The sequence below is a fragment of the Myiozetetes cayanensis genome, unplaced genomic scaffold, assembly GCF_022539395.1.
Source record: "Myiozetetes cayanensis isolate MyiCay16 unplaced genomic scaffold, myiCay2020 scf5-8, whole genome shotgun sequence".
Lineage (NCBI taxonomy): Eukaryota > Metazoa > Chordata > Aves > Passeriformes > Tyrannidae > Myiozetetes > Myiozetetes cayanensis.
This window is the reverse complement of record NW_026087742.1, coordinates 52,565,734-52,582,618: the sequence shown is the minus strand read 5'-3', so window position 1 is coordinate 52,582,618 and position 16,885 is coordinate 52,565,734. Positions and strand designations below refer to the sequence as shown.

General features: G+C 38.7%; 1 non-coding gene across 1 annotated transcript; it reads right to left on the bottom strand.

Annotated features, from left to right (window-relative positions):
- Positions 1-6,209: 6,209 nt before the first annotated feature.
- Positions 6,210-6,282, bottom strand: TRNAY-AUA (transfer RNA tyrosine (anticodon AUA)). The gene has a single exon. It is a non-coding gene; the product is annotated as a tRNA-Tyr (tRNA).
- Between the last annotated feature and the right edge of the window lie 10,603 nt (positions 6,283-16,885).

Below are 16,885 nucleotides of genomic sequence, written 5' to 3'. Positions count from 1 at the left end.
AAAAAGCAAACAAGGCCCAAGATCCAATAGTGGAAGAAACTGAGGTTTTTTTCTTTACTATTCAGTGTTAAACTTTGCTTTTGGACATTTACCTGTGATAAATTATTGGTTCTCTCTATTAACAAGGCATGCTTCACTGTTGCACATTCTAATTTTTTAGAATAGTTGCTAATTAGTTCATGCAAATAAAACATATATAATAAAGGCATGGGGAAGATGAAAAAAATACCCCACACACACATTTGCGATATTTGGGACAATCTACGAGAAAGCACATTTTATTTAAAACTGATGAGACCATTGAATTGTGGGATAAATTCAGGTCTTTCTATAAATTCTTTGCCTTTGGAGACAAGCAGCTAGAGTAATTGTTTTATTGTCTTCTTTTGGAAAACTAAGTCCACCATATACATTCAGAGAATGCTTATTGAAGTGAGTCTCATGTTAAGGTGAGCTATCATGTGTTATGGATAGTATCACAGATCATAGATGTGTATTTTAACAACAGTTACTTATGAGTAAAATGCACCATTGCTAGAAACTATGAAGTCTGAGAAGGCTCAGTTTTAAGGGTGCAATTTATTCTATATTAAAGACAGGAAATAAATGTACATTAACACTGTTGTGACACAAGGGTAAGGGCTGGAGTCCAGTCTGCTGTAGGGCATTATATGTCCATCAGTGTACATACACACTGTGTTGCTGCTGCTGAAGAAATTGGTGCCAGTAGCCAGACATGAGTATATATTGATGTATGACCAGGTGTCCACCCTGTATTGCAGAAAATGGTCCTGCATATGACCTCAGTCACAGTATTAGTGCATTCTTTTTGCACTCAGATAAATATTATATAAATTCACATTTACATAGAATTTATTTTTCACTGATAACAATCCTTCCTGTACACTAACTGTGGGCACAACTAGCTTGTCCTCCGGCAAGAAGGAAACTGGGTAAAAATGCCAGAAGTCCTCCATGAATGGATTAGGAGCTGCTGAGCCAACTCAGAGTGAAAAAAGTAGCTTTGAGGAGGTGAAATTGAGGACGTGTGGCCTGGGAGTAATATAGGGAAATTGTACAGGAAGCTAGGGACAAGGTGTGGTGGGTTGACCTTGGTTGGATGCCAGGTGCCCACCCAGCCAATCTATCACTCCCCTTCCCAGTTGGACAGGGGAGAGAGTAAGATGGAAAACAACCCATGTGTTGGGATAAGGCAGTTTATTAAAGCAGAAGCAAAACAAAAGCTTGTGCGCACAAAAGCAAAGAGAAAGATAACACAATTTATTCTCTACTTGCCATGAGCAGCGATGGCTGGCCACTCCCTAGAGGCAGGGCTTCAGCATACGTTGTGGTTCCTCAGCAGGCAGCCACGGGAGACCAATGAATGCCTGCCTGCCTGCTTCTTGTCTTAGCTTTTATGTCTGAGCTGACATCATATGCTATGGAATATCCCTTTGGTCAGTCTGGGTCAGCTGGCCTACTTGGGTCCCCTGCAGGACCTTGCCCTCAATTGAGGAAGGAATGTTACAGTGCTGATGTTGCGCTCAGCGGTAGCCAAAACACCGGTGCGTTATCAACACCCTTCTAGCTAACCATGTAAAGCACAGCACAGGGAGGGCTACTGTAGGGAAATGAACACCATCTCAGCCAGACCAAATACACAAGGTTATGGAAGCCAAGGCCCAATTAGAATTGAGTCTGGTCAGGAACGTCAGGGATAACAGGAAGGGCTTCTATAGATATGTTGCTAGCAAAAGAAAGAATGGGGATAACATGAGCCCTCTCTGGAAGGAAATGGTAGAGCTGGCTACCCTGGACAAAGAGGAAGCTCTGGTTCTCAGTGATTTCTATGCCTCAGTCTTGTGTTGAACAAGTGCTCCAGCCACACTGCCCAAGTTGAGAAAGGCAAATTCAAGGACTGCAATTCTAAGCCCACTATAGGACACGATCAGGTTTGAGACCACCTAAGGAACCTGAATGTGCACAAGTCCATGGGACCCAATAAGATTCATCCACAGGTTCTGAGGGAGATGAAATTGTTAAGCCACTATCCATCATTTTTGAAAAATTATGGCAGTCAGGTGAAGTCCCCAATGACTGGAAAAGGGGAGATATAGCCCCTTTTTTTAAAAAGAGATGAGTCAGTCTCACCTCTATAGCAGGCCAGATCATGGGGCAGATTCTCCTGTAAACTGTGTTAAGGCACATGGAAAGCAAAGAAGTGATTTGTAACAGCCAACATGGCTTTATAAAGGTAAACCATGCCTGAAAAACTGACTTGCTGTGACAGGGCTAGGGCACTGGTGCGTAGGGACAAAGTAACTCACACTATCTACCTGGGCTTTTGAAGAGTGTTTGACATTGTCCTCCATGACATCCTTGTCACTGAATTGGAGAGACATGGATTTGATGCATGGACAGCTTGGTGGATAAAGAACTGGTTGGATGCCCTCACTCAAAGAGTTGTGGTCAACAGCTCGTTGTCAACTGGAGATCAGTGGTGAGTGGTGTCCCTCAGGGGTCGGTACTGGAGCCAATACTGTCTAACATCTTTGTCGGTGACATGGATGGTGGGATCAAGAGTACTCAGCAAGTTTGCTGACAACACCAAGCTGTGTGGTGCAGTTGACATTGTGGAGGGAAGAGATTCTCACCCAGAAGGTTTCTTAACCAGAGAAAGCTTGACAGACTTGAGACGTGGGTCGATGCAAGTTCATTAAGTTCAACAAATCAAAGTGGAAGGTTCTCCACCTGGGTCACAGCAATTCCAGGCACACCTACAGGTTGGGGAGGGCAGCCTCTTATGATCAGGTTCTTTAAAATTATTACAGATATGCCTTTGCCCAAATTAAAATGCAAATAAGACCATATGCCAAACTCAATAGCATGGATTTTTATCTAATAGTAAATATGAGGTGGATAGAAAGAAATAGAAATTTGCTGTTTAAACATTAACTGTTGTTGTTCTGTTTCTTTTGCGTGTTTGTTTGTTTCTGGGTTTGTGGGTGTTTTTTTGTTTGATTTGAGCTTTTGGAGGTTTGTTTTGTTTTGGAGTTTTTTTGTTTGTTTTTTTTTTTACCCCCCTAAGAGTATTCATTTTCTTCAGTTATTTTTTTATAAGATCTTGAAAACTGGACACTGGCTTCTCATTCAAAGCGTATTTTATTTTTTTCCTCTCAAGTAACAATGATTTTTTGTTTTCCCCTCTTAATTTTTTTAAATTCTTTTCACTCTTTGGGGCACAAGCCAACAAGTTTTCCCTTATTCTGTGCCAGTCTCATCAATGATGCAAATATATGCTATGAAAGTGGCTCCAAAACAAGCTTTTTTAGGAAAACTTGCCAGCATAGACAACATAAATTATGCAGCTCAACAGCAATTGGGCACAAATGTAATAGATCCATACATAAATTATGACTATTGTTTATTTTCTTTCCACTTTCTTGGCAACAACATAGTGGTTAACAAATAGTGACTACCAAGAGAATATTGTACCTGAGATTATAAAAAAAATAAGGAACACAAGATAGCCTATTTTTCAGCTTAGATGTCTTTTGAACTAATTTTTACGTTTTTAATAAAGTATAATAATTTCAAGGATTTATTATTTAGTTATTACCAAGTATTAGCACTATTTCACTGGTGAAAAAAATTTCTGTGTAGCAATGTAAAGATGTTCTTTAAATGGAATAACCTACTAAAAAGAAATGGGAAACTGTTTTGTTTGGGGTTTTTTCTGCTCATATTTCTACACGTACGGTTGCTTCTCATTGTAGTCTTCTCAATGAATGCAGGAAAGTGTATGTATGATTTATTTTCAGCTAGTATTAAAATATAATTTTAACCTTCTTCCCAGTATATAATTGAGTACCAGTATTATTTACATTTTAAAATAGTCTATTTTGTATATTTCATTTATCTCTCGATGTATTAAATGTTTGCAGACTAGATCCACAATAGAATCTGAATGAAAAAAGGTTTGGCAAAGAAGGGAGCAAAATTAAGGTTTTATCCTCTTCAGACAGAAGTAATGGAAAAATGCAGAAAGAGAATGAGAACATTCTGCACCAGATTCTCAGGTATTTAGAGACAGAAAATATGTATTCACTCCTAAAAAATATAAGCCCCACTAAAACTCCTATTGGCAGCTTTCTAAAAGAAATGACAGATAATGTGGAAAAGACAGGTATTGATATTCAAAATTTAAAAAAAGGGAAAATATAGTATGATTCCCCTTCAGTTTGAATGTCTCAGTTTACCTTGAGTAGAAATCAGCAAGCAGGAAAAAGGAACTCTTAAATTAAGAGCCTTGTTCTGTTATGGAGCTGAGACATGGTTGGCTTGTATAACATACTCTAGGAACTCAGAAATTTTCTCAGATTGATTAATACAGATACAGAGAAAAAGATAAGATGTTCCAAATCAGCTGACTATAAAAACTAATTCAAAGATAGAACAGGAGACTGAAATTCTCTGAAGAGTGATTAAGTAACACATATTTCACTTGGGCATTGCTTTGCTTAGCCTAGCCTAGAATCTCAAAATTTTTTTGTTCTGTATTCATAAAAGCTTGGATTCATCCCATCTACTTTTGAATAGATCAATCATCTTTAAGTTGGTAGTCTAAATTTATTTTAATGGTCTTCCAAATTTCCTCTGCAACTCATGAGGAGGCCTAGGCCCTTTTTAACTTTACTTAACATGTTAATTTCCCACTGATAGTCTGCCTGTTTTGGAATGGACTCCCCAAAACAGGCCTCAAACATACCTGATGAAAAGATGTAAACATTTTTCTGAAGATCAGTGACCTGAAAGTTACATGAAGAATCATAAAATTTTGCCTGCAAAGTAGAAGCCAAAATTAATGTGAAGAAGGGACCAGCAATAGCAGATGGAAGAGATGATGACTGATTAAATCATCAGTGCTTAAACATTTGAGAGGCTGACCCAGGCAATACCCAGACAAGATAGTGTGATATAAATGCAATGCAGTAAAGCAAACTTTGGGGAAATTGGGTAATGATCTTAGAACCGCCAGTAAAAGGCCCTATTGTTTTGTAGAAGCAGAGGATTATCAATGTGGGAAGGACTACAGTCTTGCCCTCTTCACTGGAACAGGGACAAAACATATGTCTGATATTTGACATAACAAATCTCTGATTTGGACCTGTTGGCATCAATGACCTGAGAAAACATGGATGTCCTTCCCCAGCTAATGCTGGGATATATGCACAGGAGCAAGATCTCCCTGCTGTAGCTGTAATGTAGTCATTAGAGTACTTGTAAATTTTTCCTAACTCATGATAGAGATCTGAAATACATCAGTTTCTGTAATCTGAACCACACATTGAAGTGGTTAACAGCATGGAAAATACAACCTTGTAGAAAGACACTTTTGGTTTTCAGTTTTCTGATGGAGTACATGATACTTACAGAAACCATAGTAAATGTGTAGTAGTACATAACAAGATGGAGAAGTCCTCTCCAAGTAATGCATTTACCTAAGGTAAAAGGATGCCAACTAGCTTAATGGTTCTTGTGATCATCTGCTACCAAGAAAATAGCACTTGGTATATCAATTCATCTGCCATTTCTTGTGAAATTGTCCTTAATAATTGGTGAACTACTTTATTTTCTTCTCTCCCGAGATTTGTAATTATTTTGTTAATGTGAATTCTTCATTATCAGTGACTGAAATGCAGGAAATTTACCACCAAAATTTGAAGAGAGTAAGGAAATAAGGAGTTACTTAAAATGAATACAAAAAGATTTGATGCAATAATCAACTGCAATATTCCTTTAGGAATAGTCTTTGCTATTTGTGTATGTTTTAATATAGGTGAATTCTTGGGTGCTTATTGTATTTTAAAAGAACAAATAAATTAAGTCATAGTTTTTGCTGGTTTGGTTTAGGGTTTTGGGTTTCTGTCATTATTTTGGGGAGAGTTTTTTAAATAATATTAGTTAACAATCATTTGATTTTATAATAATGGCCAGTCTTCACGAGTGAAGATCCGGGGAAGGTCTTTACACCTTCCAGCCTGCGCATTGGATTTTTTAGGTGAGACACAGTGTGCGCGGAACTGAGCCCACCCTTTAATCCTAAGGTTCATCTGCCAGGGCCAAGCGAGCTTGGATGGTGGCAGCGAGGTCCTCAGGACGTAGGTGGGTTGCCTTTAAGGGCTAACGAGCCCCACCTGCCCGGGAGTGGCCCTGACCGGGAATCAAACCCGGGTCTCGGCGGTTATAGCGCCACGCCTTTACCACTAGACCACCAGGGGCTCCCATTTGATTTTAATTATAAGGAAAAGATATTTTGTTTACTATACCTTTCAATCACATTTCATAAAAGTGAAAGGTGTAGATACTTCTGTTTTTTCCAGTTAGACACGTGTCCAATACGTCACAGAAGCTTAGGAGATAGTTAAAAGTAAGTTGAAGAAGGAAGTGTTGAACATGAGTTTAATGAAATAATTTCAAGTTGGTTCTCCAATGAATATTTATTATTTATACAAGAAAGAACAGTTTTGTCAGGGGGAATTGAGAAATGTGCCCCAGCTCAAAATAGCTAATCAAGAATATGGTTTCCAATAACCTATAAATTGCTCTATCTACCTTTTTCTATGTGTGATTTTCAGTTTTCTTCTGCTAGTGGATTTGCTATCTCATCTTCCTAATTACACCTGAATTAATTTCTTCACCCATCATATTGGGCTACAGATCTGCTGCAGTAACTAAGTTCTCTTACATTACTACCTCCTTTCACTTTGACTTTCAGGTAAGTTACTCCCTAAGGTCACAAGTTAGAAGCATTGGAACATTTATTCCTAGGGAAGAGGAGAGAAATTAAATGGAGTTTGCCAGTCAGGAGACAGTTCTTATTGCATTGCAAGTCCCCAGTGGTCAGTCACAATTTTGACCATTTCAATTCATAAATTGTTGAACAGTGTTCAATATGTAGAGTTTATTTCAGAAAAAAAGATTGAAGAGAGCATGCCTACCAAGAGAATTCCTTCTGATTACATTATAAACGTCCAAGTTCCTCTTATCCATTTTTAAGAGACATTAATTTAAAGATTAATATTTATGAATAGGCAACATTATAGGATAGTTTTGATCACGAATAAATTTGTACAAGAGAAAAAATATACATTAATAATACTATAGTCAGATATTTTGTTTCAGTCTAAATGGTTTAGAGGCAATTTGAAATAGATCCCAGATGCGGAATGCACTCTGGCATTCATTAAGTAAACACTGCTTTACTAGCATGATAGTCAAAGAACAGTTGCCAACAGTGTATAACATTTTCAAAATTATTAATTTTTAAATCAGACTTCATAAACAAAGTTATATTAGCATTAGAAGATGAAGATTGACTCAGTCCACCTACAAAAAATCCTTTTAATTTAATGTTGTTTTCAAAGCAAAATAAAATTTAAAATAAATAAATAAAGAACATTTAAAGCTTACCTTTGTTGGACATCGGTATGTTTGGAATTATGAAGGTAATTTCTGGCATAACTTTGAGACCTTATGTTTCCTGCTCTTCCTATTCAGCTTTATGGAAGAATCAAATACACTTCGAGCTTCCCGTGTTACACAGTCACCCAGTGTTCAATTCCTCAGCAATAACATACAGGTACTTTCCACTTAATGACTTCCAGACTGTGTTTTGCTTTTCTGTGAATGGGACTATGGTTAATTCCTGTGCCTTATATTTGAATGGCAATATATTCTCTGTGAAGCTGAGAAAGTAAATAGTTACCTCTCTGTGATTTTCTTTTCCTGAGTTACAGATTTCTTGTTCTATTCCATCCCATACATATTTGGAACTTTTATTCTGCATTGTCTTTTGAAAATAATAAATGAAAGCCTCTAACTTTATACAGGCACTTGATTTCAGCCCTACCACAGCTCGGTAGTAAGTAAAAATCATTCCTGATAGCTCTTCAATAACTACTACGAAATTAGCAACTGCAAAGTATTTATAAGAGTTGAATTTTTCATTATAAGTTTGTTTTGGGGGGTGTTTGTTTTTTGTGGTTTTTTGTGTGGGGTTTTTTGTTTTATTTTTGTTTTTTGGTTTCTTTTTGGTCTCAAGAAGTTAAATTAAAAGCTACATTTGATTCTTACTTATACCATGGTTGACAGGCTCAGAACCTAAAGAAGGTTCAGGACTAAACACTATTTTTCTTCAGGAGCTGCCCTTTCAAGTCAATTGACAAGAAATTTGGAAGTTTAGTTTGAAAAGGCTACTACTTTGTTTATGGGAAACCAAATGGATCTGTTCAAAGATTCTTCTTTTTAGTCTTGAAGTTCATTTAAAGGCTTTTATGACCATGGTCCTAAAGGTATCTGTATCTAATCAGTGAAATGCAAGAACAAAACCCAGAGGTTTATTTGCATTGCTATATCTCTCTTTTTCAATTAAATAAATGACTTAAACTATTTTTACACCTTAAGTAAAGTTATCACCTTATTATAAAGACTTTAAAAACAGTCACCTACAAGCGCAGTTGAAAGAGTGGTGACAAATCAATGGGAATTAGTAGACTAGCACAAAATAAAAAATGAATTTTCTACAAGGTGTCTTGCCTAGCAAAGAGATCCATATTAAATGTTCCTGACAAAAGTTGTCTTTGTTGTTGCCAGCTATGCTAGTGCATAAGCTTCTACGTAATATTTTTGGTTACGTGAACATACATCGAAAATTTTTGCAACAACTTAAAATAGAATTCCCCTTACTTCGGGGAATTCTCTGATTCAGAAATATATTCTTTTTTTCCCCACGATCAACATAATCATCAAGAATAGATACTAACAACTGATAATGTCTCAGTTAATATTCTATTTTCATCTTTTTGCTTTTGAACCATAATGGAAAAGTTTGACATATTTACACCTTGTACAGTTTACATTTTTACAGTGCAAAGATACCATACCTTCTTCATGAAAAGGATAAATAGTTTGCAATGGTCACAGCTAGCTGTAGAATGAGAAGAAATTACTGATTGTATAAGGGGGTTCCCTATACCCCTCTGATTGCATGATCTTATTTCAAGGGTTTGGGAAAAAATTTTTGATTGAATGTGATATTTAGTGTCTTCCAAAAGGAATCTAGTGTGTACATCATTACACAAATCACAGTCCTGAAAGAGGATAAAAAATTAAGCATTTTACTAAGAAAACACATTTTTGATCAAAGATGTAAAGATACCATAGGGAATATAGAGTGATATTAGAACCTACTACTGATTCCTGCCTGTGATGACTTTACATAGTTTCCAGATGTTAAAGAGATATAAATCTTTATCCTTCAGAAATTTATATATTAACTTGTGTTGAACATATAAGAGATGATTGGTAACACTGAAAATTATAGCAAATTTTTTAAACTCAGGAGGTGCAAGTTCTTTTCAGATCTCATCGTAAAGATACAATCACTCAAAGGTGCCTATATTGCCCAAAGGATGGAAATTACAAAAATGTGAAAAAAGCAAGGAGCGGGTTATCCAATGCTGCAATAACTGTGATTCCAAGCATCAGAAGATTGTCAGATTGGTTTTACCCTTTCTATAATGTCCATCCTTTCCACAAGAAATTAGTTATTCAGCTTTGAGTATTGATGCCTTTCTTACTGAGATTCCAAAAGAAATAATGTATCCTCAGTTAAAAGACTCCAGGAATAGTCAGTAGCATGTCAGTAAGAATCTTTTTTTTTTTTTTTTTCTGAAAGCAATAGCAGAGTAAAGCCTGAGTGTGTGCCTGGTTGGCTTTGCACACAAGCATGGCTTTGCACACAGTAGCACAAGTAGACTACTCTAGATATTTTGCCCAGTGATTTGGGAAAAATAGAAGGAGTTATCATCTTTTCAGTCCCTCAATGACATTGTAAATTGTTTAGAAAAACACAGTGTAGATGGGGAGAAAAGGCAGCCAGATTTGCGAAGCGTATGATTGTTAACTTGCTTCTGGCAGCTGTGGGACACTTTAAAGCCATGATACAAAGACAGATCTGAACTGCAGACTTGAAAGTGAATATTGGTGATAAAGAGGAAAATCTAGGTTTTGGGCAGGGGGAGGAAGGGCCACTAACCCTGGGTTCAAGAGATTTTGTTCCCAGATGATTATAGAAGTGGAGATATTTGGAACACTTCTAAAGAGGAGAGGACCAAAGGGTCTGAGAATGAGAATGGGGTCTCTCCCTCTGCTCCCCTTCTGGTGGTAAGTAAGACAAATGGATCCTTTAGACACCACCCACTCTATGATCCCTGTGTGTGACAATACACAGAGAGAGCTCCAAAATTTGGTTGATTTATATTGACAAAAATCTGGAGCAGTGTTTGCTATACATCTTGGAAAATAGCCCTAAGGAGGTGGAAGAATAGTGCATTTAAACCCTCAGAAGTTTCTGTGATTAGACATATTAACGTAAAACCTTGTGATTGTACAGCTGTTGAAGGAGGCCCAGGGAATCTAATTCCTTCTGTGACTTGGTCAACTACAAGCCTTTCAGCCTGACTGAAGTGCCAGGAAAGGTCATGGAGCAGATCATCTTGAGTCCCATCGTCCAAAGTGTACAGGACAACCAGCTGATCAGGTCTTGGTTTATGAAAGGCAGGTCCCAACTGACCAACCTGGTCTCCTTCTATGACAAAGTGACCCGCTTAGAGGATGAGGGAAAGGCTGTGGATGCTGTCAACCTGGACTTTAGTAAAGTCTTAGACACCATTTCCCACAACATTCTCCTGGAGAAACTAGCTGCTTATGACTTGGATGGGGTGAAGTGTTCAATGGGTAGAAAACAAGCTGGATGACTGGGACCAAAGAGTGTTGGTGATCGGAGCTACATCCAGTAGGCAGCAGGTCACAAGTGGTGTTCCCCAGGGCTCAGTATTAGGTCCAGTTCTGTTTAATATCTTTATCAATGATCTGGACAAGGGCATTGAATGTACCCTAAATCAGATTACAGATGACACAAAGCTGGACAGGAGTGTTGATCTGCTGGAATGCAGGAAAGGTCTGCAGTGGGCTCTGGAGAGGTTGGATTAATGGGCTGAGGCCAGTTGGATGAGGTTCAATAAGGCAATGTGCCAGGTCCTGCACAACAACACCTGCTCAGTAGAAAAGGACCTGGGGGTTCAGACAGCTGTCTGAACATAAGCTGGCAGTGTGCCAGGTGGCTAAGAAGGCCAATGGTATCCTGATTTGTATCAGAAAAAAACTGTGACCAACAGGACCAGGGCAGTGACTATCCTCCTGTACTTACCCCTTGTGAGACTGCACCTCGAGAACTGTATCAGAAAGACATTGAGGTGCTGAAGCAGGTCCACAGCAGGGTAACAAAGCTAGTGAAGGGGCAGGAGCACAAGTCTTATGAGGAGTGGATGGAGGGGCTGGGTTTGTTTAGCCTGGACAAGAGGAGGCTCAGGAGGGGCCTTATAACTCTCAACAACTAAAAAAGGTAGTAATGAGGGGGTAGTAGTGGGGGTCAGTCTCTTCTCCCAAGTAACAAGCAATAGAAAAGAGGAAAGGGACTCAAGTTTCACCAGAGGAGGTTTAGATTGGATATTAGGGAAAATTTCTTCACTGAAAGGGTGGTTAGGTATTGGGACAGGCTGCCCTGAGAAGTGGCTGAGTACCATTTCTGGAAGTATTTAAAAGGTGCATGGATATGGTGCATGGACATGGTTTAGGGTTGAACTTGACAGTGTTAAGATAACGATTCAACTTGATGATCTTAAAATATTTTCCAACCTAAATATTCTATGATAAACTGTCCAAGCACAGTAACCCTCACCTTTTGATGATAATTCAGTTATGTGGAAGCACGTGGAGGAGGCTGGGTATACCTTTGGGAGCTGGCCATGAAGCAGGGAATTGTTTCTCACAGATTTATGAGACAAGATACCAAATTATTCACTTCTGTTATGCAGTTCCATTTGTTTACAGGCATCCTCCATATACTAAGGTCATCATTTTGTCTTATTGTGCCCAGGGAAAAGCAAAAGAAAACACTAAAAGATGTGTAGTATTGATGTAATAACATACTTGTCTTCCTTTGCTACTCAGGGGGAGGAGGAGAAAAAACACTCCCAGTCAAATTAGTTCAGGAATCTAATCTCCATTGTCCTTTTAAAAAAATATCCAAACCAATATAAGGATTGATCAAGCATGGCAAACCTCTTGATGTTCCAGGGGATTGTGTAGGAAAGGAAGATCATTAAACACAAATCCCACTAGTTATCTATTAAAATGGGGAAAAAAGCCTCTCCCTTGGCTGCAATTGTCCTGAACATCGTGACATTATTTGAATGCATTGAGATAGAAGTTGCAACACAGCATGCTTTGACTGATATGGCTCTGCTTCGTCAGCATATCCATTACTGCTGAATTCCAAGAACAATTTGCCTTCTCTTGGGAAGAACTACAATATATTTTCACTGTCCTGAGTAAGGGGCATTAGCATAGCACTGCTATCTGCCACGGGCTAGTGGTACAACACCAGGAGAATAATAGCATTTCTCTACCTTGTAAATTTTTCCATTACATCAATCTTACTATCATTACTGGGCTCGCTGAGTAGGACTTGGGAGAAACTCCTAGGAATATTTTAGACATCATGAAAAACATGATGGGAGATGAATCTGAAAAAGATACTAGGGCCCACTACAGAAATTACAGACTTGGGGACACATGATGCTTGAAATTATCAAACAAACTATATGTCTGAACATGAAAAATAGAACTTAGTTCTAGAAATTTGTTGTCAATTCTGGATTATTGGAGGCAAATTCTCCCCATCTTACACAGATCTTGTGGCTATGGTTTCATACATGCAGGAAAAAAGCCTACTTCAAATTCAGGGAAAAGTTAAAAATTAACTTTTGCCCAAGTCAGTCAGGCTGCCTCACATTTTGTGGCTTTAGGACCCAGATAGGATAGGCCCATAAACATTTTAAATTTTAAGCTCCAGTGTCTGTCTTCAGGCCCCCTGAAGCCTTTGGCAAAGAGTGAAGGAAGGCAGATCCCTCTTGGATTTTAGTCTCAACATCCCTCCATACCAACTAAAAATTAAACCCTTTTTTAAATACTACTTTTAACTATAGACACTGACAGGAGTAATTACTAGAGCTCAAAGGCATTGCTATTATTGTTAGACTACCTGTCCTGCAATGCTGTTCAATGACACCAACTGTAAGGATGGGAAAATGTAAGTGGTGTAAAGTGGAAATCGTGTATCTCCATGTGGGGGAGTCCAGCTGGTTCTGGGCTCTCAGTAAGCTGAGATACCGAAGATGGAACTTCTTACACCTGGCAGAGGGTTACCATGGACAGTAGGACTGTAACACAGAGTGGGTTTCCTGTTAGGTTCCTAACCTATGGTGTTAGGACATGTGGTTGTATGTCCAATCATAAGTTGTTATGATAGTAGTAAACCAATGCTGTGTGTACATGTGTCACCCAGAACTGTATAAAGGTAACTGCACTGTTGCAATAAAAAAGCTGGTATCCTGAAACCCATGTCACCTCCTGCCTCGATCGCGGCATCTCCACACACGTTAAGTGAAATGTATGAGTTTTGGTTGGGATATATAGTTAATTTGCTTTGTAGCAACTTGTGTGGTGCTATGTTTTGATCTGTTCTGAAAAGAATAATGTTAACACATGGATATTTTTATAAGTGCTGGACAGTGTTTGCAGGATCAAGGCCTTTTCTGCTTCTCACACTGCCTTACCAGCAAGGGATGTAGCCATGCCAGATGAGATGATGGCACCTTAGGGTGCCATCACTGACAAAAGGGTAAAATGATGCACAGGCACTGAGGATTGAATAAAAGAAGGTGGAAGGAACAATCCTGAAAACACCAAAGTGAGAGAAGAAGAAGCAGGGGGAAGGAGCAAAAGAGTACAAACTCTGTGAGGAAAGGCTCAGGGAGCTAGGATTGTTTAGCCTGGAGAGGAGAAGGTTCACGGAGGACCTTATCTGTCTCTACAACTACCTGAAAGGATGTTGTAGTCAGGTGGGTATCAGTCTTTTCTCCCAGGCAACTAGCAATAGGACAAGAGGATGCAGTCTTAGGTTGCACCAGGGGAGGTTCAGGTATTTAAGAAAAGACCGGATGTGGCACTTAGTGGCTTGGTCTAGTTGACAGGGTGGTGTTGAGTCGTGAGTTGGACTTGATGATTTCAGAGGTCTTTTCCATCCTGGTTGATTCCGTGATTCCGCAAGGCCATCCAGATACAAGAGCCAGGATTCCCCTGCAGACACTGCAAGAGACCATGGTGAAGCAGTTATTTCTCTGCAGCCTGTGGAGAGAACTACAGTGGATCAGCTATCTACACTGCAGCCTGTGGAAAGGACTATGCAGAGATAGTTGCCCAGAACAAATACTGAACTGTGCAGTACCCCCACCCAGTAGTTTATTCCTGAAGGGCTGCAGCCTGTTGGGGGTGGTAAAATACAGTGGAAGGACTACAAAATATGGAAGAAGAAGTGCTACTCAAAAAACAACTAAAGCCAAGAGAAGACAGCAGGACTCAGTTAAGGATGTTAATAGAGAGACAGTGTGGCTAAACCTATTGTTAGGTTGATGCCTCTGTTCAGGGGACATGTGCAAACATGTTCCCCTGTGTGGTTGAAGGACTTTCTCCTGGGGACTTTTTACTGTTCTTTCATGGATCAATTAACAGTCGTGTATTTTGTCCCACTTCATTGTATGTTTTACATAAATATTCTAATATATGTTTGGTAGTTACAAAACCCAGTTGTGAGATTATTTTCCCATCACAATGTTATTTATTCTTATTTTCTGATTGGTTGTTGTTTGCTGCATTGCAGGGGTTTCCCTATTTGCATATGTTCCACCCATATGTTCCCTTATGTGGTTTTGTACCCTCCTTCTTATGCCCCAGTTTGCATAATCCCCTCCTAGTTTATTCCTTATATGGAAAACCACTCCCCTTTTTCCTGAATGGTCCACAGCTCCCTCTATAAAAGAGGGAGCTGTCTCTTCAATAAAGGCTTATTTGCTTCAAACTCAGCACTTTTCTGAACCTTTTTTGTGAGCTGGGTTTTGATGTGACGCACGTTAGCAGCCCACAGAGAGGATCAACACTGGAGTGGGGGACAACAAGGAAAAGAAAGCATAGAGAAACTGCTATAGCAGTAATTGCCATTCCTCCTGCATTTTTAAGGGTTAGGTGGAGGTAGAAGTTGTGTTTGGGAAACAGAAGGAGAGTGGGGAAGGTGTTATAGGTTTTGTCTTTGTTTCTCAGTATTCAAGTCTACTTTAATTGGCAATAAATTAAATTAACCTTTCTTAAGATGAGTCTGTGCTACCTGTGATGGTAATTGGTAAGTGATCTCCCTGTCTTGATCTCTACCCAAGGGCTTTTACACCTTATTTTCTTCCCTTGTCCTGCTGAGAGGCAAGACTAGAGATTGACTGGTTGGGCAGCTGGAAGCTGCTGAGTTCAGCACATCACAAATGTGTATTTAGTTACAAATATACTCAGAGTGCATTGTCTTCGCCACATAAAATATTATATGCAACCATTTGGGAACCATAGCTTTATGAAGATAAAGGTTTTGGAATGTATTCAAGGGACTATTCAAAACTCAGTCCACAAAGCTAAGCAAACCTGACTCCTATCAGTGACTGATGAATGTGTATTGTGAACAAGACCTTGTCAGAGTATATGTGAACTTAGAGGTGAACCTCAGCATGGACAAGAACTCTGCAAAGTATGCCACATTTCATAAGGAAGGGCTTGTATGATGCTGCAACAACCAGAGTTCCTGGCATCAGGAGGGACATAAGATAAATTCAACATTTGCTATAACTTCTATCCCTCATACAATAAATTTGTTAACCGGTTTTGAGTGTCAGTGGCAGCTGAACTTTTCTATAAGGTAGTGACACTTATGGACATGGTGTAGTGGTGGACTTGGCAATGTTAGGTTTACAGTTGGACTCAATAATCTTAAAGGTCTTTTCCAACCTAAATAATTCTATGATTCTGTAATTTCATTACACTTACTTATTAGTACAACCTTAAAACTAGGACAACCTTAGATGCTGAATAGTCCAAGCTTTTGGGTTACTCCCCTATGGACTACCTGGTAGCATTGAGACAGAATCAAAACTTATACTTCATGTTAGAGTTGACAATGCTGATTTGTGATATAGTTACCATTTTTTAAATGGTAAGAACTGTGCATGTTTCTATATTTAACTACAAATATATAGCATTTAATGTTGATTTAAAATATTTGTTTAAATAATGTTGTATTTAAATATTTGGGGTATTTTTTTGTTAAATAAATGCTTCTTAGAGAAACAGAACTTCTGTGTTATGCCATAGGAACATTTTTTTTTCCCACAATCCTTTACCCCAGCTCAAATATTTTAATAAAAGTTGCGATCTTTATTTTCTTTCATGCATGGAAAGATTAATAATTGATTTCTCAGGGTGAATAGAGAATTTATTGATTTACTGTCTAGAAGGAAACTTGAGAATTTCTCAAATGAACCTTCTGTTCTTCAGGTTAATGCGGGAGAACTGAAATGTACTTTCTAGTTGGTAACTGGATGGATTCCCTAGAGATGTACCGAAGGCTGCAGCAATAAAAGGGGAGGGCTTTCATCCTTTGTACATTATTTATGGCCGTTTGTTTGCTGGCAACATTGTGATTTGCCATAAACAGAGCTACTGATTGGGTAACCTGAAAGGCCTGGACCTCTATGTCAGTGCCTGGACCTCTTGTCAGCAGCCTCCTAAAAGAGGAGAAAGAAAAGTGAATGAAATGCGAAGTCATTTTAAAAGCAAAAAAACCCCAAGGATATAATTATGAAAAAAAGGCATAAAATTATTAAGT